Source organism: Phycodurus eques, chromosome 8 (assembly GCF_024500275.1).
Source record: "Phycodurus eques isolate BA_2022a chromosome 8, UOR_Pequ_1.1, whole genome shotgun sequence".
Classification (NCBI taxonomy): Eukaryota; Metazoa; Chordata; class Actinopteri; order Syngnathiformes; family Syngnathidae; genus Phycodurus; species Phycodurus eques.
In genome coordinates this window covers 13995918-14007526 of record NC_084532.1, presented here as the reverse complement: position 1 = coordinate 14007526, position 11609 = coordinate 13995918, and the positions used below count along the sequence as shown (strand labels likewise).

The 11609-nt window shown below is 42.2% G+C and overlaps 1 long non-coding RNA gene across 2 annotated transcripts in view; it reads left to right on the top strand.

Moving 5' to 3' along the window:
- The first annotated feature begins 1836 nt into the window (after window positions 1–1836).
- The window catches only part of LOC133406696 (uncharacterized), a 30211-nt gene continuing 20438 nt past the window's right edge, over window positions 1837–11609 (top strand). For both annotated transcript variants that reach the window (XR_009769085.1, XR_009769086.1), the window contains exon 1: window positions 1837–2049. This is a non-coding gene — a long non-coding RNA (uncharacterized LOC133406696). The remainder of the gene's footprint in view (window positions 2050–11609) is intronic.

Here is an 11609-nt window from a genome sequence, read left to right as displayed (position 1 = left end):
GGGGGTTAACCATGTTGTACAGATTCACAAAGAGCCCCTAACCCCCGCCCTTTGAAAACAGTAAATGCTTTGACTTTCTCAAACCCTGGTTCGTTCGGCTAAGACTGCGTTTTTTAATATTGAATTTTTGCCTTTGATGTGCAATCACACATGCGCAAGCCCGCCACTCGCACAATTACACAGACACAATGCATTTGCTGAGATGGAGCGACTGCAGTGTGTTTGACCCATTTTGCAGAGGCAGGCTTTTGCTTTCATAACGATGGAGTGTGAAGGAGCACATGTATATCCAGTAGCTTGCAACAGGGTGATGTAGCACGACACAATTTGTGAATCTTGAAAAGTATTAAGATGCTGTCTGGTTAAATAATAATAACAATAATAATAATCTGGACAAAACATCCACTCAAAATACCATCATCCATAAATCCAAAAGTTCAATGCTGAGAATATTCACAAGCATCGTTATATTTGAGCTGAATTGTTTTGGATTGTGTTTTCTGAAAGCTATTTAATGTCCCTAATGTGAACATATTCCTCAAGCAGTTATTAAGTGTTGTCTGGCAACATTGGAGGGGTGTCGCTGGAATTATATTTTGTGTCACAATAGCATGTTGTCTTATTGCTGTCACTTCCAGTTATGGCAGGGGACAAATTCCATGCCTGGAAGCTACTGCAATAAGGGTGTCTGTCATGAAGTAGATGGAAAAGGTAGGAGAGGTCATGGTGATGAGGGTTTGCAAGTGCCCAAAAAAATCAGGGAGAGCCTGCCGACCCTTGTGGCGCATCATGGCAGCAGTCAAGTGAATGTGAAAACAAGAGAAAGCTTTGCGGAATATTGATTTAATGGCGCAGCCGGAGCAGGGGAGGGCGGCAAGATGTGCGCTCCAGATTACATGCGCTCTATTTCCCAACCATACAGAACCTTGAGTTCCTCTGCCTGCACACTCTCGAGAACCAGATGGAGATAGTGACAGGATGTTCTTTCATTGGCCTTTGTGAAGTCCAGCAGTGTACAAACCAATGGAGGATGAGAACAAAATATACAATACATAATAAATAGTAAATTAATGGTCCCTTTGTTTGTATAGAGAAGATCAAAGTATCTCCTTGGCATCCGAACCTATTGCTTGTGCCTTCCAATTAGCTCCCTGCCTTCTAAATAATAAATGTCTTCAGACCTCATTACCATCAAACATAGATTAGGAAGGTTGGTATAGGTCTATCCAACATACAGTAGGAGCAGTTATTGAAATTTGTGTTCGGTGTGACAGATTTTGACCACCTTTCACTAATTGAATATATTTTATTCAAGAAAAAGAGGAACTGTCACAAATTCGTCCCACTAAATTCCACAGCTACTGTATAGTGATTGCATGGCATCCTATTTTTGCAATCATGATGGGGATAAGTTAAAAATGTAATTTTGACAATGGTGGTCGACTACTACTGCAAAAAAAAAAAAAAAAAAAGGAAAAAACTATATATATATATATATATATATATATATATATATATATATATATATATATATATATATATATATATATAATTTTTTTTTTTTAAACTCTCTTTGAATTGAGTGCACCCGTCCTACCCACACAGCCCCTCCCCTCCCTTGCAGCCGCGGATGAAAATATGAACAGAAGAGGCGCACTCCCACTGTGGTGCACGGCCAAGTGAGGAGGCGCCTCGCATAGCGTCCTGGGCCAATGGCACACGGCGCAGCTTGGTCGCAGTGTGCGTGTCTGGCCAATGGCGCACGCCCCCCCTGCTCACATGACGCCATTCTATATGTTGGCTCTCCTTTCAATGCTCAATAGCGACCAACACAGGCATCATTGCAGACTTGACACCGGCCAAATGGGACGTCCAACATCTATGGTGTGCAGTGACAATGTGCTTTAAAAAAAAAAATAAAATCCATCACATGAAGATGTGCACATGATGACTCTCACTGCCGAGGAAGGACGACACACTTTTCCGCAAGCAGACGACCGGAGATGCACGGGGCGAGACACAAACGCCCATAAGTTGCTAAAATGAATCGTAAGTAGAACATATTGATATATTTTCTTTCTGTTTGATGCTAATCTAGAAATTCATTTAAAAAATGGCAAATCTCAATATCAGCAATTTAAGAACCTGGTCAATCTTTTTCTTTCAAATGTAATACTTTGTCCCCCGAAGTGTCTGCATTCACAGAGGAAATAAGCACAATTAGTGTTGTATAAAATGTACAATGTGATCTGCACGTGTGCTTATCATGTCACCTCTCTTTGTGCACCCTCATGCTTTTTTCCTTTGTGATACATGCAGGGGTGGGTGGGGTGGGGGTGGGTTGGGCTGTCTGCACAGCGCCATAGCATGAAATATAGATAAAAAGCACACGGTAAACCCGATGACCCGAGCCTGGCCGTCTGGCTGGCCGGCCGGCTGTGCACCCGCTCCACAAGGCTCAATGAGGACAATTAGGGAGGGGGCCTGAGGCGGCCGGAGGGGGGAAAAAATGAGTTCTTAAAGGACTCTATAAACAGGGCTGCACTTCACTTCAACCCTCAGGGCAGGATAAGGGTGGACAGTCCATAACGTCGTTTGTCAGGTTCAAAGCACTAGACTACTTCAGTAAATAGCTCGATAGAGAAATAAATATGGAAACATATTCACGATGACGCTCGGAAAATGTGAGATACATTTTCAGAAAGAACATGCTCTACTGACTTTAGTCCATTTCCCGGTCGCATAACATTCCCCCCCCAGCCCCGACCACCACCACCACGGCTGCACCCTAGAGAGGTCATGTCACTCCCAGAACCTCTTTATTGATTTGAAATTGGTGGGGTCAACAGGCTCTGTGCAGTGGGGGATGTAGAATTGATTTAAATTTTAAAGTCTAGCCTAAAAATGAGTTCCTCGTGATCGTGCGTTTGTTCTGCACAATCACAGGCAATGGCGCGCAGGACCAGCGCCATTTGATGTTCTAAAAGGCATCATATGGCTTTAATTAGGACCTATAAAATGTGTCTGCCCTATTCTCTAAGGCGGCACTGAGGAGCTACAAAGAAGGGGAGCTGATCTATTAAAAAAGGAAAGCAACACAGAATGTCACTTAGCTGAAGATCTTCTTATCAAATCTTTATGAGCCTACTTTTTTTCTTCCCTGCACCCCTCTCACCCCCTCCCTTCCTTGATGCTGGTGGTATGTAGGCAACCTTCTTATTCCCTCTTTGTGCATGTGTGCACCCACCCAAACGCCACCACCCTCAACCTAACAGTCGCTCCAAATACCAGACACCTGAAGGCTAGACATAATAATCAAGAGATGTTCCAGTCCACCTGAAACACAGGTGGTTCTTTCATTTCCTTTGCCTTTTCCTATTCTTTTTATGTCTTCCTCCCGCTCCAGCTGGCCCCCGCTCACATCCTTGTCTGTACTTTTTAAGGCACGCAATGTTGTTTAGGAGTTTCTGCTCATGTGGGAGCTGGGCGTCCAGTTTCTACGCCACTGCTGTTGTTGTGTAGACTACAGTGGACCCCCACTATTCGCGGGGGTTAGGGACTGAGCCCAACCTCGAATAATTGACACTGCCCTAAAAGTGATTAGAATTGCCCATATTAACAGTTTAAAACATATATATGCCACCAAAAACATTTTAATAGCATTTCAAACACTTACAAATGTCTTCAGACATTGCTGTACCCTTAAAAATACACTACAGTAAATTTAGCTTGCAGGTAAGCACGCAAACACACAATGTGCAGTACCTGTACGTACACGTAAACAATGATGCTGATGAATTACTTTAGCTGTGCATTTCAGCATAAAACAAACATTTGACGGCACAGCCAAGCACTGAGTTACATCGTGGTGCTGAAGCTTCTTTGGGCGGTCCAGAAGCCTGCTCCTTCCTAGGCCGAGGTTGCCCAGAATGGTTACGCTTCTGTGTTTACTGACCCGAAACCGCTTGATCCATGTAATGACAACACGAACTGGTGGTCTTAGATAGGTTTAGCAATGTTCCAGTTAGCTATTGTTACGGATTCAACCAGCTTTGATGCTGTGTTTAGTCCTAGTTTGGTGAAACTATCTGGAGTCAAAGCAGTCTCACCAAACATGGGTGCCACCATCTTATTTATCCTCTCCCACTTACTGTCAATCACAAATCTAACACTGCTGCTGTTAGATTTATGATTTTAGATTAAGTTAGCATGTGGGTGTGCGGAACTACCACCTTCTGCCTTCGGCTGCGAAAGTTTGATTGAGCTGACAACTGGCTGGATGTTTTTTTTTGGCGTGTTTATGGCTGAAAATAACCCTTTGTTGTCTCAATTAAAGAGACAATACATAGACAATATTTTGCCACAACAATAAAACCAATTTCATTTTCAGACTTTTTGCCTTGTTACGGAATTATGTGAATAGGCTAATTTTTCTGCGTAAAAAGAAAATCTGTGAATAAGTGAATTCTGGAATGCCAAACCATGAATTTGCGGGGGTCCACTGTACATAAATGTTAGATTGAAGAACGAATGACTCACACAGCTGCAGCAGACATTCACAAGGAAACATCAAAGAGTTCTGTACGCGTGTGTGTGCGTGCATTTCCGTGTGTATGCTAGTTTCATTGAACACGCTTCTTCTACATTAAAACTCTAGTTATTGTGTCTTTTTGTCCAGTAAGTGAATGTACAAGGGCTCCATTGGATTGTCTTCTATGTTCATAAATACTGTATATGCACTCAGGAGAATGTCAAAAATCTCCAAAATGAAACAAACCTTGAAGATTAGATGCCATTTCTTGCATTTATTATTATTATTATTATTTTTTAAGTCAGACGCTCAGTTGCTGACTGCCGCACCCACCCCCGCTCCACTCAGGAGGCCGGGGGCTTTCAGCAGGGGGGCTGAAAGTTGCTTCTGAAGTCCAGCAGAAAGAAACTCTAATTATAGGAGGTCATAGGTAAAATGCATCAGCATACATTCATTTTGACTTCGTCTTCCTCAAAAGCATCTTCCTTTAGAGGAGGGCAGACGTCTTGATGTGTTGGTTAGGGATTACATCACACTCATGCTGCTGCATTTGTGTGATAATGAGACAGAATATTTCATGGAAAACAGTCATTTTAGATTGGTAGGTAGATCTATACAGTCATACATATATTTATGGGGTATAAGTTTCATAACCCTGGAAAAAACAATATCCTGTTATTTAGTATCTCTTGCAGCTGTCAAAAAAACATTGATGCTGTTGATCCAAACATTGACAGTTTTGGTAAACATGTTTGTTTGAGGATTATTTCTATCCTCAGCTTCCAAAACAGCGTACGTAATCTTGTCACATGTGACAAGTGTAGAAAAAAATTTGCACATGGGTCCAGTCGCAATCCTGACACTTGTTTGTGCGTTTGCTGAAAGTTGACTTGTTTGTCATGGCGTCAAGGAGATTGAGGATATCTCTTCCTCCGCCACCACCCTTTGAAGGGGGAAGTAATAAAAAGTTCAATGGGTGCAACAAGCTGTTCTCCCTCCTACACTTTGAGGCTTTCTACCTGGAGATGAATAGGAGGCCCCTCCAAAACGAAGGGGGAAAAGAGAACATTTTATTGAAGGCTAAGGATGTGGGGGGGGGGGGGTGCTCTTACGACTTATAGACACTTGGTGTGAAATAGTCTAACGCAAATCAGCACTGCTGCGTTGAAATAAAGGTCTTTCTCTCTGTGCGAAAAATGTCAGAATTGCATTGAGAAACACAAATTATGCAAACAATCAGTTTAAGTAGGTCAAATGTAAACAGACCTGTTAAATCCTCCTTGCAGTGAAATAGTGCATACCTAGTGTGACCCAACAACCTCCATGTTAATGACTTTGGACAATCATAAAGACACAGATTAGGATTTTCAATAACCAGATTTATGCGTGAAGTGGTGAAGGAATGGTCAACGCAGTCATTCAATTACCACCATGCCCTTTCTTGGGAGAAGTCCTAGCCGTGAAGAGGTTAATTGTTTTTGAATCTCCATCCATGGGGAGAAAACGGTTGAATGGAACGGGCACGGGGGGTTGGATAATTGGGCCGACTATGGATTACCGCAACCGTTCCAAAAGAAAAGGAGGTGGAGGCGGAAATGCAAGCAAGGGGTGTGAAAGCCTCGCGTTGTGTGAACCCACCGCAGGAGTTGCCTGGTCCTTGCAGGGAGAGGGAGCACTCCATTCCGGTTTAGCCTACAAGACGACCCTTGACCCCTTGCATGCTCCTTCTTTCTTCAGGTGCAAGCCTTCAATGTCAGCAGCTCCCACACAGACAAGTATTGCAAGTTACATTTTCACACTGTGAGCACAGGGGAATAAAATTGCAGATGCTTTTCTCTTTATTTTCATGCTATTGTCATGGGTTAAAGTCTGCTAGTAAGTCATAGTATTTTTTTTCTCTTCTAAAATGTTTCCTCTTCTGGAAAATTTATTCCACATCTTTCAAAAAGGGGTTTAAAAAAAACCTGATGACTTGACATGGTGCAATAATCACAGGAGTGCTAATCAGAAGCATGTCATGTACTCTATAATTACTGCAGTTTTTGATAACAGCAACACAAATCACCTCGGGCCATTAGTGAAAGTTTCCCCGCGCTATTAATAAGTGTTAATAAATTTCAAGAAGATGTGGAAGGAGCAAGATCTCTGCATGGGCCACTGGTTAAAGCACTGTGAGGTTAATGAACTAATCTTCATACTTGCCGCTACCATCTGGAGGAGAAACAAGGCAGATGCTCGCTGCTCGACACTGTTGCACCATGCATGGAGGAACATGGCGGCACCATACAGCTTGATGAACACATTTAACATTTGGCCTGTGGTTAAGGCCGTTCATGACCCTCTCTGTTCACTCGGTATAGGGTGAGAATGCCTATTAAACCGAATCCGGGTCAATATCATGTTATCAACCTTCATTGAAGGTCAAAGGGTTTCCATTAACAAAAATATTTCACACATCATGGTGCACACCTTAAATTGTTATCTATAGCAGAGCTAAACACTTTCATTTATAATCTGCTTCCCAATAAAAAAAAAAGAAACTATCTTTAAATTTGAAAACTGCCTGGCTAAATGAATAAATGTTGTTCCTGTCTGCATATACAAGGACACAATCATTACAAGTGATCATAAATAAAAAGGAGATTAATGTATAACCATTAGTTGTGTCACAATACCAAAATTTGATACTGTACCCGCATAAAGTACCTCGATACTGGGACTGAAACAATATCCCAGCAAAAATCTAAAACAGTATAAGCATCCATCCATCCATTTTCTGTACCGCTTTATCCTCACAAGGGTCGGGGGCATGCTGGAGCCTATCTCAGTTATCTTCAGAGGCAAGGTACACCCTGAACTGGCCGCCAGCCAATCACAGGGCACATACAAACAAACAACTATTCGCGCACACATTCACACCTACGGGCAATTTAGAGTCTTCAATCAACCTACCACGCATGTTTTTGGGATGTTGGAGGAAACCGGAGTGCCCGGAGAAAACTCACGCAGGCACGGGGAGGACATGCAAACTCCACACAGGCGGGTAAAAATATTAGACCACCCAAACTCCACACAGGCGGGTAAACATATTAGACCACCCTTGTTTCTTCAATTTCTTCATTACATTACCTGGTACCACTAAAGACATTTTACCTGAAGACTACAAAAGCTTAATTGTATTATTAAATATCATAAGGGTTATTATCAAGAAAACCATGGAAAATAGCAAGAGCTAGATATCTCTTATATTCAACTCTTATATTTTCGTTTTCATCATTATATTTGTCCAAACAAAGGTAACTTTAGTTGCACCTGGCATTAAAAATTAACAACAAGGGGTGTAATATTTTATCCATATTATTTCAATTTCTATATTGAATTGTACTTTACTCATACTTAGCACTGTGTATTTCAAGCTTTCAAGATTTATGCGTGCAGTGTTCTTGTATTTGACTGCATTTTATTTCTTCACTTGTAATCAATACGTGTGCACCCACTCATACGGAGTCACGACACTCAAAAAGCGAACCTTTCTGCTCCACTTGAAAAGTAGGTGGTTTTCCTTTTGCCTTCGGGTGGATTTTTATTCTTCTCGTTATGGTCTCCGACGACGAGTGGCGCCCCTACGCGGGTTGGAGTGGCAACACCGACTCTCGTGTGCATCAAATGCCGAGTTTCCCTGACAGCACAGGAGAATCCACTGCACATAACAATGACTTTGCTCACACAGCCTCGTGAGCTGCGGACTCTTAAGTTACGGCCCGGTGGATAACGCTAACGCATGCTAACTTGGAGGCAGTTTGAAGCCATTTCATTCTTCCGGCTCCCACAAAGTCACGTGCACACAACTTCCAGGAAGACAGGAAGTCACTTGCGGACCTTTGGCTGATAGCATCATAAAAAGAACATTCTTGATACACTCTTTTACTGTAACAGCATAATGAAGACTGGCTTCCATCAATGAAACTGAGTGAAAACAGGGATATAGTTGAAAAGTAATCAGGCTGGCATGGCCATAATCGCACCCTGCCTGGTGGAATCAGATAAGGAAGCGAAACCCTAATGGGAAGGTAATTGGGCCCGAGGGCAGATTGACTTGACAACCATCCTTTATCGACACTGTGGTTTACAAATGTACAAACCAAAAGTGAGCAGCATCTTTTTAGAAGAACCGCTGAAGGGTATGAATGAGTAATGGGGGTCATAATAATCCCAGTTGGATGCATGGAAATAAATAAATGGACCTATCTTTGAAAACCTTCTTTTGGCCTCTTTGGGGAAGGGCTTTCACCATTTTCTTCAATTAATGATTTAAAGAAAATAAAATCCTCTTACTTTTGACAAAGTGTTCGTCTCAGATTAGCTCTTTGTACTGTAATCAGAAGTGAAAGGGTAGTTGTAAGAGGACTGGGATAGGACAATACAGCTGCCAGGTTGAATAGAGAGAATTTTCACAGTTTTATGATAGTAGCGTATTTGTCGGCTGGTCCTAGCAATGCTTAATATGATTCAAATGAGGAGGTTTCTCCATGAAAGCAGCAAGATGTCAGGTTAGTCATTTTTCAGCTGAACGCTCTCCTGTGCTCTCAACTTTTCTTGAGCTGATGTAGGCACTGTCTGAGCTTTTTTCTCTCAGAACTAAGCTTGTACAACATTTATGCGGCAGTGAAGATGAAAAGACATCATCGCTTCGCTTCATGTCAGCAAATTCCTCCCTAGAAGTTCACTCAAGCACTCATCTCTTCTTCCACTAAAAGTATCTATCTCTAAAAATACCACTGACTCCTTCTTCTAAAGTTTTTTTTTATTTGTACTTTTTACAAGCGCATGTTTTTAGTGGACTACTACTTCATATCTCAAGAGGCAAAAGTGAGCCGGAGTTGTCATACGAAATTAGATGCAGTATTTTACACAGCCCAGGTTCTGTTCATTTCTGTTGTCATAGCACAACAGGAACGAGTACAACGCTGTCTTTAGGCTCTGTCTGTGATACATGACTGCCTCCTATGGCTTTTGTGTGCAAAAGCAGATACTTTCTTGTTCCGGCTTACCCACAAATTGTACCCAAAATAACATGGGTTAAGGATGAGAAGTCAGGTAATTTAACATGAAATGAGGATGTGTGATTACTCGGGTAGATATCTTTAGTTAGCCTTTGTTTCAGAATCCTAAGTGACATTTTCATTTTTCCACTTTCTGAGCCTTTTGTGCTTGAAAACCTCCCATGAATGAGCCCATATATATTTTGTGTTTTATCGTTGATGTGGGACCATCGGGCGTAATGAAGTTCTGTTTCCCAGCGTGAGTCGGGAAGCCTCATGATTACGAGCGCTTCTCTTATTGTCTCTCATCATCTCCTACCTAATTGAAGACAATATAACGAGACAACGGGGTCTCGCTCATCATTCTGCATCAGTGGCACGCTCTACGGAACGTGCCGGTTTGTTAAAATGACAAGGGGGTCATTAGATGTATGGATATTTGAATTCACTCAAGTTTGTGTAATTTGGCCCAAGAAGGTGGACAATTATGCTACATTTCCCAAGAGACTGCTCATTTCGGTCAGCTTCCCCACTTCGTGGCCGCCCACCCTTGTAAACACTAGATGTGTCTGGGTCATATGTTGGGCGGGGTACAACGAGGGCGAAAGGAGGGATGTTATGGCGGCAAATGGTTTGAGGCGGGAATGGATTTCGTGGCGGTCTGCCTCTGGAGGAGTTGTCTCAGATGATTAGGAGAGCCGTGTGGGGAGGGTCCCCCAGTGCCTGGCCTCCTTCACCTCCCTAATATGCACTGAATAGGCCCCCCTCCACTGTGCGTTTGTTGTGGGGTTTGACGGGAGGGGAGGGATTATGTCTGGCCATGGTTTAGGAGTGTTTGTCATCTGCCCTCGAGGGCCACATTGGTTTCTTTGTCTGTGTGTCAGGCATGGGTACAATGTCACAGTACACAATGTACTTCAACAATCAGGGCATCTCGGGTAAGAAAGTAACACGGGAGTTCGTCTGAGTTTGTAATTTTCATCAAATTTGTTTAATGGTTGGAAACTAGTAGTGGCATACACATTTACACCTGACTATGTTAGTGCTATAAACCTCCAAATTTAGAATTCTATTTTAATTTTCCTAAATTCATCTCCGATAACTTGACAATGTTTTCTGTCTATTGTTTCACTACAAGGTTTAAGGGACACAATTCAGATTTTTTTGCCCAAAAGCACCACAGTTCGCATTTGCGTCATGGCAGCGTAAAGAGAAAACAAATGAATCTTTTCCTAATTTTATTTCATTTTTATTCTTGCTCAGACTGGAATCACGCCTTCTCCAAATGTACTGTAGATAAAAATTTGGTATGTATCTGATATCTACCAATGCGACTTCATTGTCAACAGACTGGCTCTACCCAGTCAACACGTGTCTGATGTCAGTGAAAGACAACGATTTATGACGTTTTACACACTGTGTCTGCCTAAACATCACAAATGAACATGTAAAAAAGCACTGAAAATCAAAACTACTGGAAAAGCATACATCATTAAGTATGGTCCAAATATGATACATTAGATTTGTCATCATCATCTAATAATGAAAATAATTGCTGATGACCACCGGAGTATTACCAAGGTTACCCCCATGTTCTGTAAGTCTACGGGCCCAGCCCAGTCAGGCCAGTCCAACAAAACGTTACGTAATTTTTTATTTTTTATTATTATACGGTTTACTTCCGTGCTGTTCCTGCCTGGCCCAGACAGCTGAGTTCTGTAGTTGTCAATTTGGAGGATTGCACAAGCGGATTGTTTCATGTGATCAGTTAATGTAAACATGGTCATATAGGAGTCACTTGAAATGTACAAGTGAATTGACAGGCACGAAATCGCAATCCAGCAAATAGGCACTGCGGTTCCTAAACCAAAAGCACAGTATCATGCAGCAACAGTCCATAAAAATTACAGACTGCTGTCCTGCATACAAAATGGAACATAATGGGGAGAACTTTATCGATACTCAGTGCCGTTTTGCCCCCATTCTTCATTCTGCAGAAGACCACCCTGGATTGTCTTATTTGGGTGTAATGTGCG